This window comes from Myotis yumanensis, unplaced genomic scaffold (assembly GCF_028538775.1).
Source record: "Myotis yumanensis isolate MYYU_CA2020_CCGP unplaced genomic scaffold, mMyoYum1.0.hap1 SCAF_6, whole genome shotgun sequence".
Lineage (NCBI taxonomy): Eukaryota > Metazoa > Chordata > Mammalia > Chiroptera > Vespertilionidae > Myotis > Myotis yumanensis.
Window position 1 is genome coordinate 15,879,792 of NW_027223757.1, and position 25,409 is coordinate 15,905,200.

General features: G+C 38.3%; 1 protein-coding gene across 4 annotated transcripts in view; it reads left to right on the plus strand.

Annotated features, from left to right (window-relative positions):
* NKAIN2 (sodium/potassium transporting ATPase interacting 2) overlaps window positions 1-25,409 on the plus strand; it is a 783,533-nt gene that overhangs the window by 661,224 nt on the left and 96,900 nt on the right. The window lies entirely within an intron of this gene.

Genomic DNA, 25,409 nt, shown 5'->3' on the forward strand with positions numbered 1-25,409 from the left:
CATTGCTCTACTTTCCTTATTGATTTTCAGTCTCTCCACCTCTTAAATTTGATCTGCTTCTTATCAGCAACTTTATAAATGCAAAGCATTACTTTTACTTCTCACTATCCAATGTCTTTCAGTCTTTCATCTTTCCTTTTTTTATTCCTTTTCCATACTTTATTGATTTCTTCATCATAAAATTGTGGGTAAATTTTCTCTTTTAAATTTCTATATTTTACAAATAATATTTGCCATAATTTCATGTCATCCTAGCCATCCTATTAGTCACATGCCACATTTAGGTTGATTTAGTCCTAATATACTATGTAGGTTACAATGAAAATCAATTTTAAGAGAAATTATACTGTGAGATACGGGAAAGTTCCATATCAGTGATTCAATAGTTGTTCATGCATTTATTTCAGCAGTGTGCTTATTTCACAAATCTAGGAAAGTCTGTATTGCTTACAAATTAACACATTAGAGAAATGTTATTAAAGGAGGATGAATTCTGCCCTAGCCAGTTTGATTCAGTGGATAGAGCATTGGCCTGTGAACTATAGGACCCCGGGTTCGTTTCTGGTCAAGGGCACATGCCCAGGTTGCAAACTCAATCCCCAGAAGCGGGTGTGCAGGAGGCAGCCAATCAATGATTTTTTCTCATCATTGATGTTTCTATCTCTCTCTCCCTCTCCCTTCCTCTCTGAAATCAATAAAAATGTATTTTTTTTAAAAAGGAGGATGAATTCTGAAAAGATGATAAAGCAGTGGTCAAAACCAAATGAGAAAATGTTTGGCCACTTAATTACAAGTCTGAGATCGGAATTGGAATGAGATAGTCATGTGGTGCCCACACTTTCTTTGATACAAACTTATGTCTTAAAAGCTTCAGGGTCCCTGTGGTACTTCATCAGGAACTAAGTTAGAGAAACCATATCACAAAAGTGGAATGGATTTATCTTCTGACAAAATATTACGACTACCTGATAGGCTTCCCATAACTTACTGCCAGGATAGCATGTGAAGTAATGGGTCAGAATTGCTGTCTTCTTGTGCATTCAGGAGCTTCATTAGCAACTGGATGTAGGGTGATTAACAGTCCTGAGCAAACCCAGTTGACTAGTCATTCTACATGTTCCTGAAATTCTATCTCCTTCCTTGTAGATGAAACTGAGCTGTATGCAGAACATACCCTTCCTTCAGTTATTAACCTTGCACACATGTTTCACTTATATAGAATTAACACATAGATTCAAGCCCAAAAAGAAGGTTAATTACCTTTTCTTATTTAATTCATCACCTATTGGGCTCTGTATTGCAGGCCAAGGAGCTCTCCTCGGCCCTACTGCTCCTGGGAGCGAGGCCAAATTGGAATGAAACAAAGCCAAACTAATCATTCAGTTAAAAATACAATCAGTGATTCAGTTAAATCTGTTAGACACCATCACTTACCAGTGGTTGAAGTTTGCAGTTTTTCAATAGTAGTTTAAGGTTGTATCGATTCAATATAAAGATTAAAATTTAAAGCAATTTTATTTCTCCCTATTGTTTAACTGCTTGCATTCATCCAGTCACTAAACAAGTATTTGCTGAAAGCCTCTTCCTGCTCTCATGGAATGTAAATTTTTATGAGAAGATATATCTATATCTATATCATCTATATCTCTCATCTATACCTATATCTATCTACTGTGCCCCACAGAACTGCTCTACTGCAGAATAAAGGAAGACAAGATAAAAGAGCTACAAGAGGGTGATCAAGGAAGGCAACTCTGATACGTAATTTTTGAGCCAAGTTCTGAGTATAATGAGAGCTGGGCCATGTAACTATTTGGGAAAAAAGAACATTCTAGGTAATGGATAGTAAGGGCAGGGAGCTCTACTCGTGAGGGTGGATCTGCAGCTCTGATCATGTGCAATATGGTCACCAGACTGCAGCCAGTAAATGCAGGTCACCATTCTCAAGAGCAAGGCAGCTTGCCTATCTCTGTCTTCCTTCCTCTTTCTCTGCCTTCAGTCTATTTAAATCCTCCTCTTTCTTTAAAATACTCAACACTTTCCTTCAGAATCTGGTCATTCTCCCACTCTTTATTTCCCACATTTGAATCAGCCTTAAATTTATTTTTTAAACTTTTAAATTCACTTTGCCTGATTCCATTTATCTGTGTCTGTCCACCTGTCACACCAGATGGTGAGCTTACTACTCCCCTTCTCAGGCCTGTGCCTGCCTGTCCTTTTCTCCACCGCTGTTCTGAAGAAGAACATCATTCCCATTTTTGAAGGTTGAAATCATGAATCATCTTCACTATTCTGGTGCCATCTCTCCTCCCGTACAAATAATCCAAATGCATTTCTAAGACATTAAGTCTTAGAGAAGCGTTAGTTATTTGCTGGCTAGAAGCCAATATTTGTCAAAGTTTCTCTAGAAAATTCTTCCAAGTGTTAAATTTTACTTATGTATTAGGTTATAATCTATCACAATCTCAGTGAAGTTAAATAAGGTTTTTACAGTAAGTTATGCCTTACCAAAGGTTGATTGGCATGATTCACTATCATCAGTGATCCCCCTCAGCACCAATTAGTTCATATAAACCTTGCAGTTTGGGGGAGTGTTTTTCTTAAAGCGTCATTCAATGAGAAAAAGTCTAGAATAATAATAATGAAAATGTAATTTTGTATATAATTATCTTAACTATAGTGTAGACAATTTCACACATAGTTATTGTGCTGTATTCCACAGCTCTTTCAAATGGGGGCCCTATGGGTTTGGCTGGAAAATTATTACATCATTTAAGATAGAAATTTTTAAAAAAATAATTGAAAGCTCTATTTATATAGATCTGCATCAACATTTACCTGAGATTAATCTTCACTTTTATTTTCTCTCTGTGATCCATTTTGGGTTCTTTTTTCCTTTTAACCCCATGTGTTTACAGATGTGTATCTCCAGAGAAAAATAATGACTCCCCCAACAGAGGCAGTTTGCTGCTTGGCTTTGCCTTTGCTGAAACCCAGTCAGAGGCTCTGATGACAGATAGTCTGCTTGTCAGCTTTGCCTCGTGAATCCGAAGAAAATGGAACTTGTCGGGAGCTGAGCCTCAAGCACTACCTGTGCCTCTCATTTGGGCCATTCCCTGCTGGGTTTGGCGGAGGTCTTAGTCTTCCATCATTTAGTTCACTGACAGAGAAAGAAGGGAGCTGTTGCACTGTTAGGTACCACTCTGCAGACTGCTATATTGCAAAATAAACAAACACTGTATTTTTAGGGCACCACCTGCAGCAAGCAGCTGTACCAAACAGAGCAGAACCACGAAGGATGTGATTTGTTCCATTTAACATGAAGCCTTGAGGTTTGAGATGAGAGGGAGGAGAAGGTTCTATGTATACAACCCACACATCCGCAATTTAAACGGAAGCTGATTTCCTTTCAGACTGGAATTGAGGTATCATTAGATCTCTCCTCCTTTCCCACCCCACCACCTCTGATTGAAAACAATTCTATTATTGGGGTTATAACTGTTAACTGAGAAAATCATTTTTCTCTACCAATAAACTTCCTTTTCCATTCAAGGGCAATTTTCTCTCATAGCAACCTATACTTAAATGCCAACATCTGCTAGATATAAGCTGCATATAAAATGGTGTCTGGCATTTACATGATGCCAATGACATGATTAGAGAAACTCATATGCTTGGCTTACATAGCATTCTCTCCTATCTTATAGCTTTCATCTATTCCGGTCCGCTTCAGGGTCTGTCGCCTCTCTAAATGTGCCACACAAGTCCAAAATACTCTGAAAGCTGAACTTTTAGCTCTTACTCTGATTGACAAATCAGTTCTTGCATTAACTCCTACCTTTCCAGACACTAAATAAGTGTAATGCATCAGGATAAAATCCACCATATCTGTATTGTCTAGTACCTAGAATTGTGAGGCTGATCCGAGGGATATTTTAAGTACTTGGTTTTTCCCCCTAGATTTAAAAATCTCATTCTCTTAATGGCTATTGATTCTGACCTCACAAACCAACGCCACCATTTCATTTTGAGTTCTTCCAGGTGAGCTGGGATAAACATAATTAAATTATAGATGACTCGAGGCCATTCAAGTAGTTACAAATTGAGGTCATTTTAAGTACAGAGAGGGACAGTTACCTTTAATATTCGATTGGCCACCAAGAACCATACAATATTTTGCTTTTCCTTGACAATGAACACTTTTTTGAAAGAGTAAAGAATGGTTTAAATATTTAAGAGATATACCAGAAATCTTTCTTAATGCCCGTACCACTGCCTAGATTTTTAATCTGAAGGAGGAAAGTTCTTTGACCATTTTTTTGTGCCTCATTAACACTTTTGCTCTCAGACTCAGAGAGGTGCGATGAAGGAATTACAAATCTGCAATGACGCATGGCTCCAGCTAATAAAGGAAATCAAATCTTTTGAGCCAGGAAACCAAGTTTCCTCCATTATTTTTACTTTCATCATTAAGATGATGGTTTCTAGAATATTGGGCACACAATAAATTCCTGCCAAAATAGTCTCCAGGAGTATTGAATGTGAGAATTGCTTTCATCTCTTTCGCCTTTTATCACATTTTAAAAGAAATTTTCTGGAAAAAAAGCTTCCAGACTTGGTTTTGCTAAGTTATGTCTGTTTCTGATTCCTTGTCAATCAACCGAGTTTCTACTTTATGACTATGGGACAGTGCTGTTTAACTGCAGGTCGCTAAAACACAAAAGGGGACCTTTAGTCAGGGCATCATGTTCCAAAAGAATGAGTCTGTTAGCTGGATCCTTAGTGGTTAATTATAGTCTACCGAATGTTCTTCAGGACTCTCTGGGAAATATTAAAAGAAAAGAGTGAGTCTGTCCGTTAGCGAGTGTGGAATAAGCAAGAGGACTGAGTGAAGTAGGTATAACTGGACAGTGAATAAGGCTAAAGGAAAGTGGGTGGCAAAGGAACAGATTCACCCTTTCAGATGATTGAAACAGTGTGTGAAGGCTACAGAGACAAAAGTTCGGCATCTTTTCTAAGCCTCAGGTTCCTCACCTTCAATAGGCATAACAATACTATCCACTCATTTGTGTGTGTGGCAAAAACACATAACATGAAATCTACCCTCTTCATAACCTTTTAATTGTACAACACGATGTTTTAGCTATATGTACATGGTTGTACAGCAGATCTTGGAACTCTTTCATCTTGCTGGATGGAAAGTTGGTACCTGCAGAATAGTGACTTCCAATTTCTCCCTCCCCCAAGCCCGTGGCAACACCCTTCTTCTTTCTCCTTCTGTGAGTGTGACTGTTCTGGGGACCTCAAACAAGGGAAGTCAACCAGCATTTGTCTTTCTGTGACCATTATCCATATCATTTAGCATAATGTCCTAATGGCTCATTTATGTTGTCACATATGGAAGGATTTTCTTCTTTGAAGGCTTAGTAATATTCCACTATAGATATATACTGCATTTTCTTAATCCATGCATCTGTCAATGGGCATTTGTGTTGTTTTACACTTCTTGACTGTTGTGAACATAGAATGACAAATATATTTTAGAAATCCTGTTTTAAATTCTTTGGCGTAAATAGGCAACAGTGGAATTTATGGATTATGTAGTTCTATTTTTAATTTTTCAAGAAGCTTCCATACTATTTTCCATTATGGCTCTGTACCATTTTACATTTTCATTGACAGAGCACAAGGGTTCCAATTTATCCACCTCCTTACCAACACTCTATTTTTAAGATTTATTTATATTTGTATAATAGCCACATTGACAGGAGGTGATATCTTACTCTGGTTTAAATTTATAGTTCCTTAATGATTAGTGACACTGAGCATTTTTTCATATTCCTCTTAGTCATTTGTATGTCTTCTTTGAAGAAATGTCTATTCTAATATTTTACTCATTTTTTTTTTTTTGCTATTAAGTTGTAGGTGCTCCTCATGTATTTTAGAAAATAACTCCTTATTAGACATATGGTTTGCAATGTTTTCTCTCATTATGTAAATTGCTTTTTTACTCCGTTAATTATTTCCTTTGCTGGGCAGAAGCTTTTTCATTGGGTATAGCCCTGCTTGTCTATATTTGCTTTTGTGGCCTGTGTTTTGGTGTCATTTCCAAGAAATCATTCCAAGATCAATGTTATCAAGCGTTCCCCTTATGCTTTCTTTTAGGATTTTTATAGTTTCCGATCATATGTTTAAGTTTTTAATCTGTTTTGAGGTGTTTTTGTTGTTGCTGTTTTTTTTAAACTTTCTTGTTTTGGATTTCTTGAATTTTAAATTCATTTTTATTCTGTAATCTTAGGAAGTCATATTTTCTATTTTGCTTTTGTTAGTGGTTAGCACTGCATTCTGCCCTACATCCTTACCAAAGATATATGTAATAAGTATGTTTAACATTGTCCTGAATAATGCAAGACACTTATAGTGCTCTAAGTTCCTCAAAACACCATAATTTTCTTTATTTTGTGATTGGCTTGCTAGGATTTTATGTCTACTTTAATCTTATCACTCCCTTAATTTACTATTACTTTTCTTATTTTTAATTCCTTATGTTTTCCCCCATGTTTTGAAGAACTCTTTGTCTTCTATGGCTTCTTAGTATTCCATTCTAGAATCCAGTCCTAGTCCATAGCCCCACATTCTTTCCAAATCTTTGTATTGATTCTAGCTATGTATCATTTTGTTAACACTGTAAGAAATATGACCTAGAGCTTTATTTATTTTCAAGGCCAACTATAAAGAAGTAGAAATTAGTTTTAATTAAGGTCCCCTTTCATCCTTTCTACCTAAGCACTAAGAATATCATCTTGTTTGATATAGGTCACGCCACTTAACTATCTTCTAACTCCTTTGGGGAGGGGGGGGATTTTATTTAAAAAATAAATAACACCTCATTTGGAATATTGTATTGGTATTTTTTCAGGTAAATATCTTTGTGGCCTTTGGCTTATGCTTGCTATAGAATGATACAGTTTTCAAAGAGAGTAAGTTTGTTGTCCTTGTTCCATTCTGATTACTTTGTAGCTGGCCAAAGAAAATGCATAATGTATGTTCTCTGTTGCAATTGGTAGGAATAAAGAGTGGAGATTGGGATATATGGGGACAGAGAAAATGAATGGCTGGAAAATCTATAATTGGATATAATTTAGGATCTTTCTCGTTTCTTTTACATATGAGAAAAATCTTCTGTGTGTCTTGTAATTCTATCCTTCTAAGCACCTTCACCTATAAGCAGGTGAGAAACCAGAAATAGAAATGAAAGCTACAGAGATCATTGAAATTCAGACTTTGAATTGTGAGCACCAGTGAAGCAGACAAACTTACAGGAAAGAGAAACTAGTGAAAGAAAGGAACAGAGGCAGGAGGATAATGACATAGGAAAGGCAGGAGAAATGTCAGAGAAATGTAAAGAGGAGAGCAAATACTGGAAAAGAATGTAATATGCATTTCCCTCAAGGAAGCTAAGATTTACTTCAAGTTCCAAATACATATACATAATCAGTGTCGATAAATACATATAGTCAGTGACACACCTACATGGAATGGTGCACAGATTCAGAGAACAAATTATTATGAAATAGCTAATCATTAAAGAGCCAGAGAGCTATGATGATTAGTATCATTAAGGAGCCAGATACTTAATGACTAGCATCCTGTGCAGGATGGAAAACATTATAGTCATAAGTCAGAAATCTTCAAGAAAACTATTTGAAAGATGTGCTGACACCATGCACTTGAAAGTGGTCACAGTTTTAATTTGTTTATGATGGAGATCTACAGAAAGGTCCCAATGTTTGACTAGGGGCATAAACATTAAACCTCTTTTATTAGCTGAAATTTCAACTTTGTGATTATGTGGTATGAAGTTCTTATAACAGAGGCCAATATCATTTTAAGAACTCATGACCATAGGATATAATTAGGTTGACTCAGTACTAAATCTCAAGAAGAATTGTGAATGCAGAATCATATTTAAAGTCCCTGCAGTCCAGAGAGAAAAATACTCTCAATACCTGTGATAAAATACAAACTAGATTTGCTGACTTGGATAACATTTTGCTTCTTGATATGGTACAGTTTAAGGCCAGTGTAAATAATGTTCTGTAATATATATTCTAACTTAAAATCGTGACCATCAGGACCATGAACTGAATAGAACAATGCTTTTCTTAAAAATTTTATGAGGCGAGATTAATGCAAATTTCCCAATCAATGCACACGTGGAAGGCCCAACTAAAAGGATTCCCTGGGCTTCACTCGGGTCCTGCACTTGACGTATCCAACCAGCATCTGCCGAGGAAGCGGCTCCCACAGAGCTATCCTGTCGAGCTTCCAAAGTTGTGGGTGTTGATAAGTTTTGACTGTGCAGCCAGCATATGTCATGATAAATTTCCAACCCTCTAAGTAAAGAGAATACACACTGTTCTCCGATCAAGATCAGGCCTGATTTCCCTTTCACCCTCTTCTTCAAACACATTTGGGAACAAACATAAGTAAATACTTGACAGGTGTAATAGCACTGGTGTCATTCACTGAAAGAGAGTGAACCACAAGTAGAAAGTGTTAATTCACTACGGCAGTCACATCCTATTAGCAGAAGAAAGGGTTCGCAGGCTCCCATCCCTTTCAATGTAGACACAGAGAAGGGGAACGCCTGTTCCTGAGAGTGACTTGAAACGCCTAGATATTTCCATGTGGGCCCAAAGGGGACTTTTTAATGAGATTTCCTTACATCTCCCTGTGCTCCCTATAGGCTGTGTTTAACGAAATTATCTCTTTATCAAGACTTGAATCGCTTTGTCATTTCTGTGCTGCCCACATGTCATTATCTCCTCCACTCAGAGAAGCTACTGTTCTTGCATCGATTTTACTAGAAGAAGGGAGTTGGGTCATGCATCACCCAAGCATATTCCATGTGAAGGGCTCAGAGACAGGGACCCCATAGGGAACAGTCAGTGGGGGCTGAGCAGTGAGCACACACCAAATGGATCCCCCTCCTGCTTTGAGCACATGAAAAGCCAACACCAGGCTCGATTCGGTCACTCAAGCTTACACACTAGCTTCAAAGGCAGAGACAAAAGGGGCAGCTGTTCTTATTCATGGCAAGTGGGGAAAAGCACTCAGCTGAGGGAGCCCATCCAGGGCTTGGCAGTCAATGGCGAAGCCCAGAAGGTTCTGGCTGGTGTGGGTGGGACTCTGAGGGTGCTGGGGACAGTCTTGGCTCCCTGGAACCCAGTAAAAATCACTGCATTTTAAAGGAGAATGGGTTCTCTACAGGTGAGTTCATGTTAGAAACGGGTAAGTTTCAAAACAATAAAAACATAAAGCCTAACAAATTAGGAGTGAGCATTTATACCATAAAAATGTTTTCCTCTCTTGCGTATTAAATTAAATGTTTGCTTCCTGAGTGATGGAAAGTGATTCAAGTTTCAGGAATGGACCAATTCCATAAAATTGGTTACACCTGCAATCAGATAGCATCACAGGCAATAAGAAAAGAACTATGTCTCTGCTTGAAATTTTGTTTGCATGAATCTGTTGAAAAGATTTTACATTTTTTAAACTATAAAGTAGCAGTCAGCAGCCTAACTACGTGTAGTGGAGATCCCTTAGCACTGGGTTTCTCAAAGTCTGGTCCCTGCACCTGGACCATCAGCACTGTCTGGGAACTTATCACAGATGCAAGTTCTCAGGCCACGCCCAGACCTCTAAACCAGAAACTTTGTGAGGGGACCCAGGAATCTGATGCACGTGATTCTGATGCACAATGAAATTTGACAACCACTGCCTTCATTAGCCAAAGTACATTTTTGATAACAGGCCCCATAAAATATTACTTTAAAATATTTGAGGGGAGGATAAATAAATATAAATTTCATAAAACAAATAAACCATTGAAGAGAATCTGGAATGATAATCTGACATATCTAATCATTGCGATGGGTTTCTTTCAGCCAAGAGGTTGAAAAATATAAGTTCCTTAGTCTAATATAGAAGGAAGGAAGGAAGGAAGGAAGGAAGGAAGGAAGGAAGGAAGGAAGGAAGGAAGGAAGGAAGGGAAAGGAAAAGAGGGAGGGAGGGAGGGAGGGAGGAAGGAAGGGAGGGGGGGAGGGAGGAAGAGAATGCAAGAAAAGCAGCAGGTTATGCTGTAACGTTTTTTATTTCTCTTTAAACTCGCCCCTTTCTAAATTTCACTATAGAAAACTTTACTTTTATCCCAAGCATGGAATTAAGCTTGTCTTTATATCCATGTTGTCTTGTGCTATATTTAGATTGTTCAAAAGCCTGGATCACTTCTACCCAAAGGTCTCTAGGCATCACCTCTCCATCCCCATTGACCAGATGGTGATCTCTGCTCTCATCACTACACTCCTGGACTCTTCAGCTTCATTTCCATTTAACCTCACGGCTCTCCATCCATCTCCTTTCCAATCCACACACAACGCTCCTGCCAAAACCAGCATTACTGCCTGCCAGTTCCCTAAACTCTGGATTTGCTCCCTGTCACTCCTGTATAAAATTAAAATTCTTCATAATTGGGTTTTCTGGCCCTTCAGATGAGCATTCAGGCAAACTAGAGTGCATGGCCTCTTATGGTGTTTCCACCTTTGTCCCTTCTCTTCAGGTTGTATAGCCACTGGTTCCTATGTCAATTCATAGCTTTGCCTTTCTCTCTTCTGCATTATCCAAGCTTACTTTCCATGTTTACCCCTCAGGAAGTTCACCGGACCAAACAAGGATGAGAAAAGCCATATACCCAGCGTTATCCAGAGAAAAGTTTGACCTATTTGGTTTTTCGGCTCCAAGACATTTGCCCCATTGATCACAGATGAGACCTTCCTCAGGCCGCCTCCTCAGATAACACAGAACTAGCACAGTTAGGAAACACACAATGGGGAAAAGCACATGGTAACAAATTCAAGTGCTTTATAGTTTCTCTTTTAAATATAGGTCTTAAAGGGCTCGGATCACTGCGTTCCCTATGTCTGGCGTACTATGCCTCGAAGTCATCAGGTGGCCAAAATGCAGTTAATTATATCTTGAGACTTGATGGTACAGGATAAAAATTTGGAATGTGGTATTTGGATAAAACTGAGCATTTTCCTGTCATTTCTTAAAGGGACCTAAAGCCACCTCTATTTTAAATGTACTACTACATTTACTAATAGATTTGTGCCTTACTCTGAAATACTGCCTTAACTCATATTGTGACGAGTAAGTTATAATTCACCGATGAGCAGAGAAGTTTGTTCCTTGCTAGTTTTTCTTTTAATATTTTCATGAGGCATGAAAGTAGGGTGGAAGGAATAAACAAAAACATCTTTGTTATTTTTCTCAGAGCTTTATATAAATGACTTCAAGGTTTGTAGATGACAATAATCACTGAGTTAAAATATTCCTCGTCTCATATGGTGCTGTTTGTGCCTCCCCCATATCATAGCATAAAAATAAACATAAATCTAACTGGGATGAGCATTGAAATAATTTTTAAGAACTAAGGTGGTTATTTCTCTCATAGAAACTAATAATTTCTTATTAGTAGTATGGATATTCTTGGGATCCCATATGCTATAATCATTTACTATAAAAAAAGTCAGTTGTGTGGTGCAGTCTCCAGTATTCACACAAGATGAACTATGGTTTTGATATGGGAACCATGTTGCTTTATGGTTTTTTAATACCCAACCTATTTGTTGGGAGTACTCAGTAGCATTTGAACTCATTACAATGGGCAGCCCGTGTCACAGTGCAGGTGTTAGGGACCCATGGCCGCCTGTACTTTACACTAATGTCCATGTCACATCTCTCAAGTCACATTCTTAGAAAAGTGTTCGTTTGGAAGTCTTCTAAGTCAGAGCAGCATCACTTCACATACAGATTTTCTGCTCTCGGGAGTATATTCCAGGTTGAAGACAAATGCATATTGCAAGGTGATGTGGTGAGTAGTATTATAGAAAAAAGCACATATAATATGAGAACTCAGATAAGGAACACTTAACCCACCTGGGGAGAGTAGGAAGGCAGGGGTGGAGATGAGGTACCCTGCTCAGTCCTGAAGGATGAGGAGTTATCCAGGAGCAGCAGGTGAGGGCGGGGAGGGAAAGGGCAGGCGTTTGTGTGGCTGGAAAAGACAAGGAGGTTCAGAGCTGATGTGGACCCATGAGCCCACCCTTCCTTATAGCCCCCTTTCATTATACACTTCCTGTCTGCAGGCCAGTGGGAAAAGGACCCTGCATCTGTTTAAGTCCTACATACTTACCTGTAAACCAAGAAAAATGAAGGTACATTTTTCTAAAACAATTCTAAAACATTTTTTAAAAGGGAAAGCAGACACCATCACCATAAAATCAATAACCTAAAGCAATTATCGTAAATCTGCATCTCACACACACCATTCCATTAAGTGTTTTAGGCATGTGCCTAAAAGCACTTCTGTTTACATATATTTACACTTAATATAGAGTATGTGGTTAAACTCAATAAAGATATATATATATATTGAGTATTATCTTTATTGAGTATTATCTTTAGCAAAAAATAATGGAATGTTTTGCACCCCGGCATCCACAATTCTGCTGTCCTGGCACATATGGTGAGTAGGAATGGGAGTCAAGGCTTCCCTGTGTGATCTTTTTAATGAAACCATCGCTACCAGGCACTCCGCAGGGCAGTATTCTAGTGTGTCCATTAAATACCTCTCCCATCCCTTTCACCTCTGCATAAATTGCTTAGGAAGGTTATTTACCAATTGGAACTGGCAGCTCTGAATTAGCACCTGCTGATTACTAGATTTTTGCCCAGTGAACTTTATGTTCCCCCATTGAATCCGTTCATTGTTGCTGTTCCTGCTTTGGAACATGACTTCCCTGGAAAGCACCTCTTCACTCAGCCTCTGTGCTGGAAACAGACAGCAGCTTGAAGCCAGCAGCTGCTCTTGAACAAAGCAGGTAGAGAGGCAAGAAAGGCTGCCGAAGCCATAACAGTGAGCACATCCTGACATAATTACAGTGAATCTCCAGAGTGACCAGTGCACACTTAATACCATATGGTTATTTTTGGTGCTGGGAACGTGTAGTTGAGAGCCATAGTTTAATCTAGCCACTTTGCACAGTATGTCTGCTAGCATGAAATTGATTTTTTATCCAGAAAATTAACATGAATATTTATTGACAGAAGTGAAGACTGTATTCGTACAGTCAGCTAAGTGTGCCGGTAGATTTAATAAAAATATTTGAATTTTGTCTTACCTGAAATATATGAATAGGTAAATAGAAGTTTTGTTCTATTTTTGTGTGTGTTGTTGTTGTTTTTTAACTCTAGTAATACTTTTATAATATACAATAACGGCCCTTCAACCTCCTCTCCCCCCACCCATTTTTGGACACTGTTTTCAGGGGTGTGTGGAAGGACTGTTCTCTGTTTCTCTGAATGTGTTCATTTGACTTTGACCAGGTTAATACGATTTACTGCTACTATCGCCTGCCCAGGAAAAACAGATTGTCAATATGGACAACACCTTGTGATCTATTGGGAATTAGTAAATTGCCCTCTCTGTCCCTGCTTCTGAAAATAATGTATTCTCAGAAGGTTTAGCTGCATACACATATCAGAGAGGTGGACTAGCCCAGACTCCCAGCCCCCTAAATTCCCTGAGGGGTTTCTTGGGGCAAGTCTAGTCTTACCTGAACAATGAGATGAGTCTCAAATAGATGTAAATATTCCATCGCCACCTTGTGAATACTTTGGGTGCGGTCCCACTTATTCACTTGCTGTTTGAGACTTTAAGAGGGTGAAACATGGCATCCCAGTCCATGTCCATCCTAAACCCAGAGCCTAGAGGATTCTGGGCAGTCTTTCTTGTGACTCAAAAGAGAATAGATTTCCAGAAGACCATGACACATTAAAGAAAACTCCATGTTAGGATCACATTAAACGAAAAATAAAATGGAAATAAATTCTGCTATAGCGAGAAGGCTCATAGAACATACGGGGTTATAGGATCGGGGGCCAAATACAAAGTGGTTTCACTTCAGAGTTTTCCCCGTGTCCTGTGTCCTAGCCACGAGCTACCTCCAGTTCCACGAGACCTGTGGGATTGAAAATATGCCCCCATGCGTGGTGTCCTCTGGAGTAGATAATGAGAGGGTTAAATCGATAGCAAGCCTTTCTTATGCCACTGTCACATGAATCCAAATAAATCCCTAGTAACAGAAATAAACACTCAACTCTCTCTCACCCCAACAAGTAAACTGCTGGAACTCTACCACTTTTAGGTCTCTTCTCGAGACTAAAAGAAGTTGTTTGTATATACATGCATGTTGTTTCATGCACTTGATTGTATCTATGTACAAAAAAGGAAAAGAACTCTTTTATGCAGGAAAATAACCAGCAGTGGCAGTGTAAGTCAGGATTAAAATAACAGAATTCAGGAGCCGGTTCAGCAGCGGGCACTAGCAGACTTATTGAGGCCATTGTGATTTCATTGTCACTTTCATGAATGTGGGTTCCAAATGAGCTCACTTGGGACTTAGTAAGTAAGTGCCTCAGTAAGCAAAGAAGGCTTAAAACAATCAATAAAAAGGAATCTTTTCTATTGACTCACTGCATGACCTTTAATGACTTATTTTTCTATCACCTCTGTCACCTCTATTATAAACTAGAAATCATAATATTCATCAGTTTTCTCCCAGGGTATTCTTAAATCTTGAAAAAATGTTTAAAGTGCAGTAAAATCACTAAAAGACTAATAGTCAGAACACATATCTTGAGCTTCTGTAGAATCCCTAGGCCTTACAGTGGCCAAAACAAATTAACTAGATTTTCAGGATGCAAAGGTAACTGGTCAAAAGCAATATATATAGTAAAAATAATGGCAGAATGAGGTGTGGGAATCAGATGAAGAATAAGGAAAAAATGTTTCATGTGGATAAGTATACTTCAATTAATGAAATGGTAGTATTTCTGGCTGAATCCTTGGTTACTCAATAGATTTTTAATCTAGTGGCTCATTAAACCTCTAATACCTAGCATAGATCCTGAGTTTTTAGCTCATAACTTAGTTGCATCATATGAAATATTTGTTATTTTTATACTGCAGTCTATAAGTACACTTTCGCGTCTTTATTGCACTAGAGCTCTCCTCAATGATGAACACGGCATTGTGATACTTACTCTGCATATGCAATGCCTTTATGAACTCCAGCAGAAACCAAGGCAGGATTTCAGGTCTGCAAAATACATGCAGGTTAACAGGCATCTGTTATTTCTATCAACTACACTAACTTTTCCTACCTATATTGTTTCTACCCCAAATAGCTAACTTTCATTTTTCCTACAAAGCATACAGATTGTATTATTTCTGTTGTACACTAACAGTGATCAGTAAAAGACTATTTTTGAAAGCACTTCCTCAGGGAAGAACCCAGGCCTTCATTTAGTCCTCCCCTAACATTCCTGTGTCTCACTTACTGGCAGAACATGCACTTGTGACCCGCCTTCCCAGTTGGTCGGTCTCAATGACCTGGAAATGATATGTGTGTGTCCTCCTCTCAGAAGTCTTAGTTCGGTGGGGCTGCGCCACCTCTGACTTGATTGAAAGTACACTTGGGACCAAACAGGTAAAGAAACACGAAGCAAATACGCAGAGATAGGTGGACAAAGACTGTCGTAAATGTAGATTCACTCGGTTATAATTTTCACAAGCTCCAGGTGATTTCTGGCTTTTCTGTAGCTTCACTCACCTCAGGAAGTGCCAGGGGACCTTGAGACAGAAGAGAGAGATGCATCTGGCTTTTGTGGAGGCCAGTCTGCTTTTCAGGCACTTCGGAGATTTGTGCTACGAGAAAGCAATTAGCTTCTTGAGTCGAGGGTGCCATTTAGAATATCTAAACTACTGTGCTTCATCATAAAATTGACCTTTTTAATTTTTTATGTCGGAAATTTCCACTAAAAGTGTTAGCATAAAAAGTGTAGCTCCAGGGAAAATATGAAAGGCATGGGCAGGAGTCATGAAAGGCTGTGTGGCCCTGAAGAGAAGTTGAAATCACCTCCACTTGGATGTTATAAACACCATGTCATGGGGTACCCTGTGCTTAATTTTTAAATAATTGGTATCATTAAGTAACATAACAATGGCATAGCAACACCAGATCTGTGTAAGAAGTAGGCAGGCAGCGTATCTTAGATTCACAGCCAGCTTACAATCATGCCAGATAATTGCTTTGCTCTCTAAAAAAGAGGTCCTTTTCTCATTATTTTTGACTGTCATTCCTCTGTTGTAATCATCTTAATGTGATAGTAATTTATGGGCTGTATTTTTCAAAGCTGTATCAGATGTGCCATTTTAATTTCCCTGTCCAACTGCACTGTTTCAGCAGAAATTTAAAAAATGTTGTTTTCAATAGGAAAAAAATTAAAAAGGAAGGGAAGTTAGAAACAGAAGAACTGAATTGCCACAGGAGGTCGTCAGACTCACCCGTGCAGTCCACAGTTATGTCACTGCCAGTAACAACATAGCATGTTTTTAGGGGAGTGCAGGATAAAGGTTGAGCATTAAATTGCCTACGTTCCAGTCCCTGCAATCTCACTTACTAGCTGTATGACATCAGGCAACTTTTTTAACCTTTTGGTGCTTTCCACATCCATATCTGTAAAATGGGAATGCGATCTAGGTAGGTGTAATTGTGTATTGACCCAAAGCTTTGTGGCTTAATGTGATAACTTATCAGAGTTTTATGGGTTGACTAGCTCAGCCTAGAAGGTTCTGCCATCATCAGCTCAGTAAGATGATGACAGGGCCTGGGGCTGCAGTCCTCTGGCCTGGGTTTCCAAGGTGGCTCATTCAGATGAGTGGCGGTTGGTGCCAGCTGCCAGTGGAGACTCAGCTGGGCGGTGAACCAGAGCTATAGCCTCTCCATGTACCTTGGACATCTCATAGCATAGCAGCTTAGTTTGGAGGAGAGTATTCTTAGAGAGCCTCTTAGAGACCCAAGAGGAAACGTGAAGGTTTTTGTGACCTAGGCTTGGAAGTCTCACATTCATGAGGCAAACAACTAGACTCCACCTCCTGAGGGGAAGAGGTGGGTGGCAAGACCATGTTGTAGAAGGGCAGGCGGGATGGTAGAGGTCATTGCAAACATAATTGGAAAATAAAATCTCCTCTAGGCTGACAATTATAGTATCTACCTCATAAGGTTTGGGGGAGAAGTATATGAGTTAGTAATAATAGTCACATATTTAAGACAGTGCCTGGCATATCTTGAGCTCTCAGTAAGTGTTGGACATTAATACTGTCCTCCAGAACCTGGAATATTCTGCACCTTGTTCAGACCTTTTCATACTCTCTGCTATTTGTAACTGTGATTTTTTTTTTTTTTTTTTTTTTTTTGCTTCAGTGTTTCAAAATTAACATTTCAACCTGCATCTATTCTTGCAGACAGGGAAAAGGAAACATTTGCTGATTTTTCATGCTTGGATGAATATGTAATTATTCACTCTGTTCATGTTCTTGTTTGATCGGTTCTAGAATTTTTCATCTTCAGGAGCAGCTTTCCATATTGCTGAGTCCCAATATATTCCTCCCGTTCCCTTCCCGCGCTACACCATTTCCTCTACCTGTGATGACTGGTTCTGGCACGTGGAATCTCCAGTCGGTAATGGGTCGGCTCCAGTGGCATATAAATTCTTGCATAGTGATGAAAAAATGATCACATTTTGGAAAGTTAAAATAGTTCTCAGGCCGAAACACCTTGAACTTTACAGTGCTAGAGAAAATAACTCAATTTAATATACAAACCCTTATTCTTCCAAACAAAAATGCTGCACAAAATTAATCAAGATCAACAATGTTGATAAAGTACAGTTTTATTCATATTATAGCTAAAAATAAATGGAGCAAAAATTGTCTTCTTTTTTTTTTTTGCACTGTGCAAGTTAAGTAGGCTTAGAATCTAACAGAATTCTTTGCTCATAGCAAGTTCTAAAAGAAATATGTGTTTATAAAGATGATTCATTGATATATTTTTAATTTCACATTTTGATGACTTCCAACACACCTCATTACTAATATTCAGAAAAACTTTTTTTCACTCTTTAAGCGAGTGACTCTAATCATTGTTCTACAGATTAACATTATGGGAATTAGATGAAAAATCAGGCAAAATCCTAGAAGTCACAAGGGAAAATAACCCATGCATTAAATATTTTAATAGGATCTCACCAAGATGTGGGAAAGAACATTTAAAAATATATTTTATTCTGAATTGATTAGTATTAAGTTTGTTCATTCAGAATCTCACTAATAAAACCCAAAGTATTGAGTTCCATTAGTAGCTCTCTGCTAAAAGCAAGAGGTTCATCACAACTGAGAATTAAATTATAATCACAAGGCGAAAGAATTTATGTCCAAAACACAGTGCAGCCCCTGGTGAATTCCTATGCCTGACTACCTCCGTTTGCAAATGGATAGCGTAATTTTATTTTTACCTGGCTTCTTCAAAGATGACCCGATAATTAAACTAAATGATAGCAGCCATAACTGACCAAAGAGACAAAAGTGTGCCCCCCAAAACCGATTACAAGTCAGCTCAGTGACGTTAACCTAGAAACTGGCTCATAGGTATTTAGGGCAAGCAAAACATAAAATACCTGACAGAAACAAAATAAGAGAGAAAAATGCACCTACAAACTGGGTGCCCTAACACAGAGCTCATTTTTCATCCTCAGACAACAGAATATGAGAGTGCTGACCTTATGTCCCCCTCAGAAAGGAGCATGCATCAGCTCTTCCTGTAGAAATGCTCTCTTCCCTGATATATAAATACTGATATTAGAACATCTATAATAATAAAAGTGTAATATGCTAATTAGACCAGACATCCTTCCAGAAAACCTTCTGGATGAAGCCAAGGCTACGAGGGAAGCCTGGGTCCCGGGTACCAGAGGGAAGCCAGTGCCGGCAGCCGGGGGAAGGAAGGCCTACTCTTGCACGAATTTCGTTCATCAAGCCTCTAGTTTTAAAATAATGCTTTTGAATTTTGGAACTGTGGAGACTAAGTCCTATAAAGCTTTTAAAACTAAGCTTATTGTAGGCCTAGCTGGTTTGTTCTATACTTAGAGCATTGGACCGAAGAGTCAGAGGTTCAATTCCCAGTCAAGGGCAAATACCTCTGTTGCAGGTTTATCCCCAACCAATGTATCTCTCTCATGATGATGTCTTTCACCATCCGCGCCGCCCCCCCCCCAAATATACCCTCTCTTTCACTCTCCCTAAAAATATCATTGGAAAAAAATCCTTTGGTGAGGTGAAAGAAAACTAAGCTTGTTTTAAATTATTTTATTTATTCATGTAGTACTATCATCTAGAATTTTTAGCTAAGAAAATAAAGCCTTTTTTGATGAAACAAAGGATATATAAACCAGACTATATTCATATTGGGGGGAAAAATTAGGCCACAAGTTTGGAATTTTTGTTTGTTTATTTGATTTTAAATTTATCTTTATTGTTGAAAGTATTACAGATATCCTATTTCTTTCCACATTGACCCCTCCACCCCACACTGCCCCCTGTGTGTGTGTGTGTTTTTTATATAATGTTTTATCATTTTTTTCTTTGATTCAGTTCCATTGCAATACTTAACTATGAGAAAGGACATTAAGTTATGTGATCTTATAAACTCTTTCTTAGGAACAGTTCATTGATCTAAGCTGTTTGAGCTGCTTAATCTCAGATATCTGTCCATATGATTTATTGTACATATTGTTGAAAAATAGATTAGTTATGCATGTAATTATGATTTTTCTCTGACTAATAAAAATTTGAGAAAGCTTTAAAAGATAAACAACATAATATAATACAATAAAAAATAAACAGAAAAACAATATATTTAAGGAATTAGAAAAGTAAGGAGATGCAATCAGTTAACTAGGACCTATTGCCTATAACATTGAATAATAGTTTCTCAGGGCAAAGAAATACCCCATGATAATAAATATAAACAAAATTATCTTATTCAGAACAATAGGAACATATATTTACATAGTTTTCTTTGTGTCCTTACCAAATATGAGTTTTGTATTTTTCATATTAAGAATCTAGAAGCTTTGCAATTGCTTTTGGCCATCACCAGTTCTGCCATGAGGACCAATCATTTAGTTCTATATATTTGTCAGAATTATTGGGTAAACCAACAGTATATGTCTTAATAAAGATGTCACACAGTTTTAGGATTTGGGAAGGGACTTGTACTGACCTCTGGACTTACAATGAGCCCACACAGGACATCTATGGAAATTCAGAAACATTGGGCATACAATTTTATCCATTCGTTGTTGTTGTTTTTTGATTGGCAAACTGCCTTTTTTTAAAAATCCTACCCTGAGGATATTTTCCATTGATTTTTAGAGAGAGTGTAAGGGAAGGGGAGAAACAGAGAGAGAGATAGAGAGACATCAATTGGTTGCCTCCCACACGCTCCCAAGCAGGGCCGGGAATCAAGCCTGCAAACAAGGTACAGGGTACCTATCCTTGACTGGAATTGAACCAGGACCTTTCAGTCTTTGAGCTGATGCTCTATCCACTGAGCCAAACTCGTTAGAATTCCATTTGTATTTTTCAAACATTCCTCTTCAGAGAATAGTTTAAAATTAGAATACATTTAACTGACAGATACAAATAAATGCAAGTACTGCCATAGGTACAGGTTTGCCTATAAACCAAGTATATGTGATGAAAACTGCATAAATATCAAAAATCAGACCCACAAACTATTCTAACCTGCTTTAGAATCCCTTCTGAATATTTAATATTCATTATCTGTATATCATATTTTGAATTTTATGAAAATCTGTGCTTTACAACTCATAGATATAACTGAGTTTAAGTAAAGTGTCAGAATAAGGCAATCTGTAGCCAAAAAAAAATGTGGAGGAGGGGGCAAAAAATAGACTCATGATGCTTCTTTTCAACTTCGTTATTCATTGCGCTCCGGGTCCGCCTACCTTGATGCTGGCACTGCCCTTTTCCTGTTAAATCGACAATGCTCATTAGCTCTCTGGGAGCAGCAGAACGTAAAATTTTAAAAGCTAAAGTGACAGCACAAATGCCTTGCCATTGGGCATTGTATCTCTGTGCCCCAAAGACTGTCAGAGTCTCTTTAGTCATTAAAAATGCAAACATGGCAATTGAAAATACAGTGAGATTATCTCAACGCTATGTGGGTAATTTTCCAAATCAAACACATTCCTTAAATGTATGGTTTCATAAAGTTAAATTTGGCTCACTGCTTTACTTACATGATAACGTTTTTATTTAAAAACGAATTAAAAATAAGCTCTGTGGGCTTAAAAGTCATCTTGAGCTCCTGTGCCGAATAGAGTAAATGTTGCATGCAAGAAAGGGGCATTACTGCTTGTTTCCATCGTTCTACTGGTGCATTTAAATTCCGATGCAGCCAGTTCTGTGTCTTTAAGGAAAGTATAAACCTTTCACAAATGTATGGTCTCCAAAAGACAAAAACTGTGATCTGGAAAAAAAAAATCAATGATCCTTGAAGACTATCTCTGTCGGGTTGACTGTGGGAATCTTCAAAGGTAGATAAAACACTCTCCACAGTTAAAAAAAAAAAAAAATGACTGGGGGAAAAAAAGGAGAAAACAATTACTTATATGGGAAAATTCCTCTCAGACCTCAAGAAATCAGCATAATCATTGAACCTCCAGCACTGATGAATTCTCCCCACGCTTTCTTTTCTTGGGGAACTTTGGAAGTTGTTTGTCTACGATGACTTTGTATAACAGAAAATTCTGCTATTGTTGGGTTATTTAACTTACATATTTCTTTAAATTGTATATGGTACTTTAATAACTGAATTAATCCATGCATTCAACTGTATTTTGTGATACTATAAGCAAGAGGAAAATAATTAGATGATTGTACAATGTTAAAACTGGCAACTCTGAGAAGTGTGTGGAAAGTAGTTGTCAGTTCCGGTAGCTCAAGACTAGTTCTAGAGTTAGTGCATTTAGCTGAGGAGTAAGGGTGACCCTACAGCTCTGACATGTCTGTTAGGAGATAAGCTATCTTGCCAGGCACAATTGAGAACCTGACAAGAAGCATAAAATTCACTAACAAATATTTACTACTGATAGTTTGTGAGTGAATCTGGGATAGGCCAGAAAAGATTTAGATATATGTTTAGTACATTCAATGTCATGAAGGGAGAAAAAAAGCACATGTGTGCAATTTTTATCTCTACCATTTGAAAATAGTATCTCTGAACTAAATAAATAAATAAGTGAAGAAAGAACTAACTCTGTATGTGGTGCTAGAAAGCAGTATTTGTTTTTCTAGACCATGATTACACAAAGCAAAATGAATGTTCCTGGAAAATATTGGTGTAGACAGGAGGATGGCCCTAAAGGCATTCATAATGACAAAGGACATGTTGTGAGATGAGCCTCACTGAAAACATTGGAAAGAATTTGAGAGAGAAAACTGCACTCCCTCCCTGAAGTAAAACCAGTGAGAGGAAGGTGTCAGAGACTGAAGCATAATAATTAAGCATAATAATATATTCATTCAAACATTTTTTAAAATAATCCTGTATAACAGACACTGCATTAGGAACTTTCTAAAAACATTAGTAAAAATATTGTAGAAAGAAGAAATTAAGAACATGGGTCATAAAAATTGTGTCTACAATATCTATATTCTGATTCATAGAAATTAACTAAACAATATAAATTGAAATTTAAATACAGGGTTTCAAATATAACCTCTTAGGTATACCCAAGGTTGGTCAGAATGACTAATGATTTATGGCAATGAAAAGCTAACTTAATCCCCCAAAAAATTATAATGGAGAAGTAAAAAAGAGTCTGTGTCACAACTATATAGCTATAAATCTTACTGTGGATAGAATAATGGACTGCATGCTTGAATAAAAGGTGAAAGAGAGAGAAATGAAGAAAAAGTGATCCCATGTTGGAAGTATATTACAGTTTTCATCATTAAATGGTAAGATTCTACTAAAATCAGTTATAAGAAAAAAAATATCTTAATTCTCTCATTTTCTGTAACTATGGCATCTAATAAAGTTTCAACTTAGGAGAAAGGAAAAGGAAGCAAAGGTGGTGGGATGGGGCAGTATTAGCTGCACTTAATTCTGACCACCCAAGAAGAAGCAATTAACAATAAAATGGATGCAAGAAACTCCCTGTGAATGTGATAATATTATCTTAATATTTATAATAGCTGTGGGAAGACATGCTTGATTTAGTCACAAATAGAACCTCTGCTCTTAAAAAGCTTTCTGCTAAAAGATATGAGCCAATGGCCCAAAGCCCTTAAAAGGAATATTGCTCAGAAAGAAACTGGGTGCTCCCCAGAACAAAACCCTGATCATACCAAGACAAACTTGGCAAATGATAGAAAGTGTTAACTAAGTAGAAGAACGAAACTGGATGCAAAGAGTTTTCTCTGAGCTCTCATTGAAAAGGAATACATATAAAAGATTGGAAATCCTTCAGTTATTATTAAGTAGAGCAAACTGAGTCTTTTGAAAAATAAATAGAATAATAAAAATGATTTTTTTTCTGGTAAGTTCAGAACAAGATACAAATATGAGAGAATGAATCAGATGATAAGATAGTTGACAATGGTATCAGATGACTTGGTAAATGCAGAAATTCCCAGCTGTTTTCTTGTTATCTTTTTTATGTTGTCATGGATTTATGTGAGAAAAGAGAACATTGGTAAGAGAGAATTTAATCCCAAGTGGAGGGAAAAGGAGTACCCAGAAATTCTACATGGATTTGAATCTCTTACTTAGTAAAGATTGCATCCCAGGGTATTGAAAAATTTGTGAATAAGATTGCTGAGATGTTATCAATAGCATTTGGGGAATTATAAAGACACTAGAGGCCCGGTGCACGAAAATTCGTGCACTGGGTGGGGGGGGGTCTCTCAGCCTGGCCTGCCCCCTCTCACAGTCTGGGAATCCTCAGGGGATGTCCTACTGACTGACAGCTTAGGCCCACTCCCCAGGGAGCCAGCTTAAGCCACAGTCTGGCCTCCCTCTGCGGGAGGCGACTGCGGGGATCAGGGGAAGGTGTCACCCCCATCACCCTTCTGCTGTTGCCAAAGCCAGCCGCCAGTGCTGCCAACCCTCAGCCCTCGCTTTTTAGCACTGGCCCCGCCCCCCGCCCACTTGTTTTTTTGGGGGGGGAGATCTGGGGCCAGGCCAGCTGGGAGAGGGGTTTGGGGAGGTTGAGGCACTGAGGTCACACCCCATCCAGCCTCTGTGGAGGCTCTGGGAATGCGGGCCGCCCTGCCTCTCCTAGCACCACCTCTGTGGAAGGAGGGGCTGTGACTGGTGCTGCCTCGCTTCCCCCAGTGCCTGCCACTGTGGACTAAAGGCTGCATGGCGCGAGTGGGACCGGCCCGGGCCCACCAGTGCCGCCCCGCCTCTCTTGCACCACTGGCCCTTGGCCCTCGTAGCTCCTGCGGCTTTGTCCAGAAGGACATCTGGAAGATGTCTGGTCTAATTAGCATATTACCCTTTTATTAGTATAGATAGTCATTGAGAGACTATAAATAGGCAAATTATTTACTGATTTTTGAAAGCTTAAAAAAAAAAGATTTCTTAAGGGGAAAAATGAAATGAGCTTTTCAAAATTAGAGTAAAATTTTAAGATGTACCATTAAACCCAGAACTTTGAGCACCTAATGGAGATGGTGATTACTAAGGCTCAAAATATTAAGGGCTAGAATAGAATTTATGGGGGGGGAGGGGGTTACCTAAGTAAGCATATATTATATATAAGAAAAATATCAAGGAAATAGCATTTAAAATTGTGAAGCAGCTGAGGAAAGCTTGGAGAGAATGGGACTCAGTAAATTAAAGCACCTACAGATTTCCCCAGAAGTACCATTGCTGATCTTTGAATTGTTAGAGAGAGTGATGATGGTGACAACAAAGACAAGTCAATGATGACCTTGATGATGATGATGATGATGATGATGGTGATAATGATGATAGTGATAATGGTAATGATGGTGATGATGGTAGGGCCACTGATCCATAATCTCCTAAGGGCAGGAACTATTTTTGTTTTGTCCATGGTGTAGCCCAGTACCTAGTACCTAGGGGGACATGAATATGTTTGAATTGAATTGGATAATAGCTAATAATAACTCTGGTCAAGAACTGTTTAAACATCTTACAATGCTTTATTTCACTCTATCATCACAACAAGCCTATAAGATTCAGCTGATACCTCTGTATTATAGATGAAAAAATGGAGCTTATGCAGGTCCTTAGCCAAGATCACCCCTAAAAAGTGGGGAAGTTCTCATTTAAAACCAAGGCTATCTGATTCAAAGGCTTAAGCTCTTAACCATTCATATTATTTCT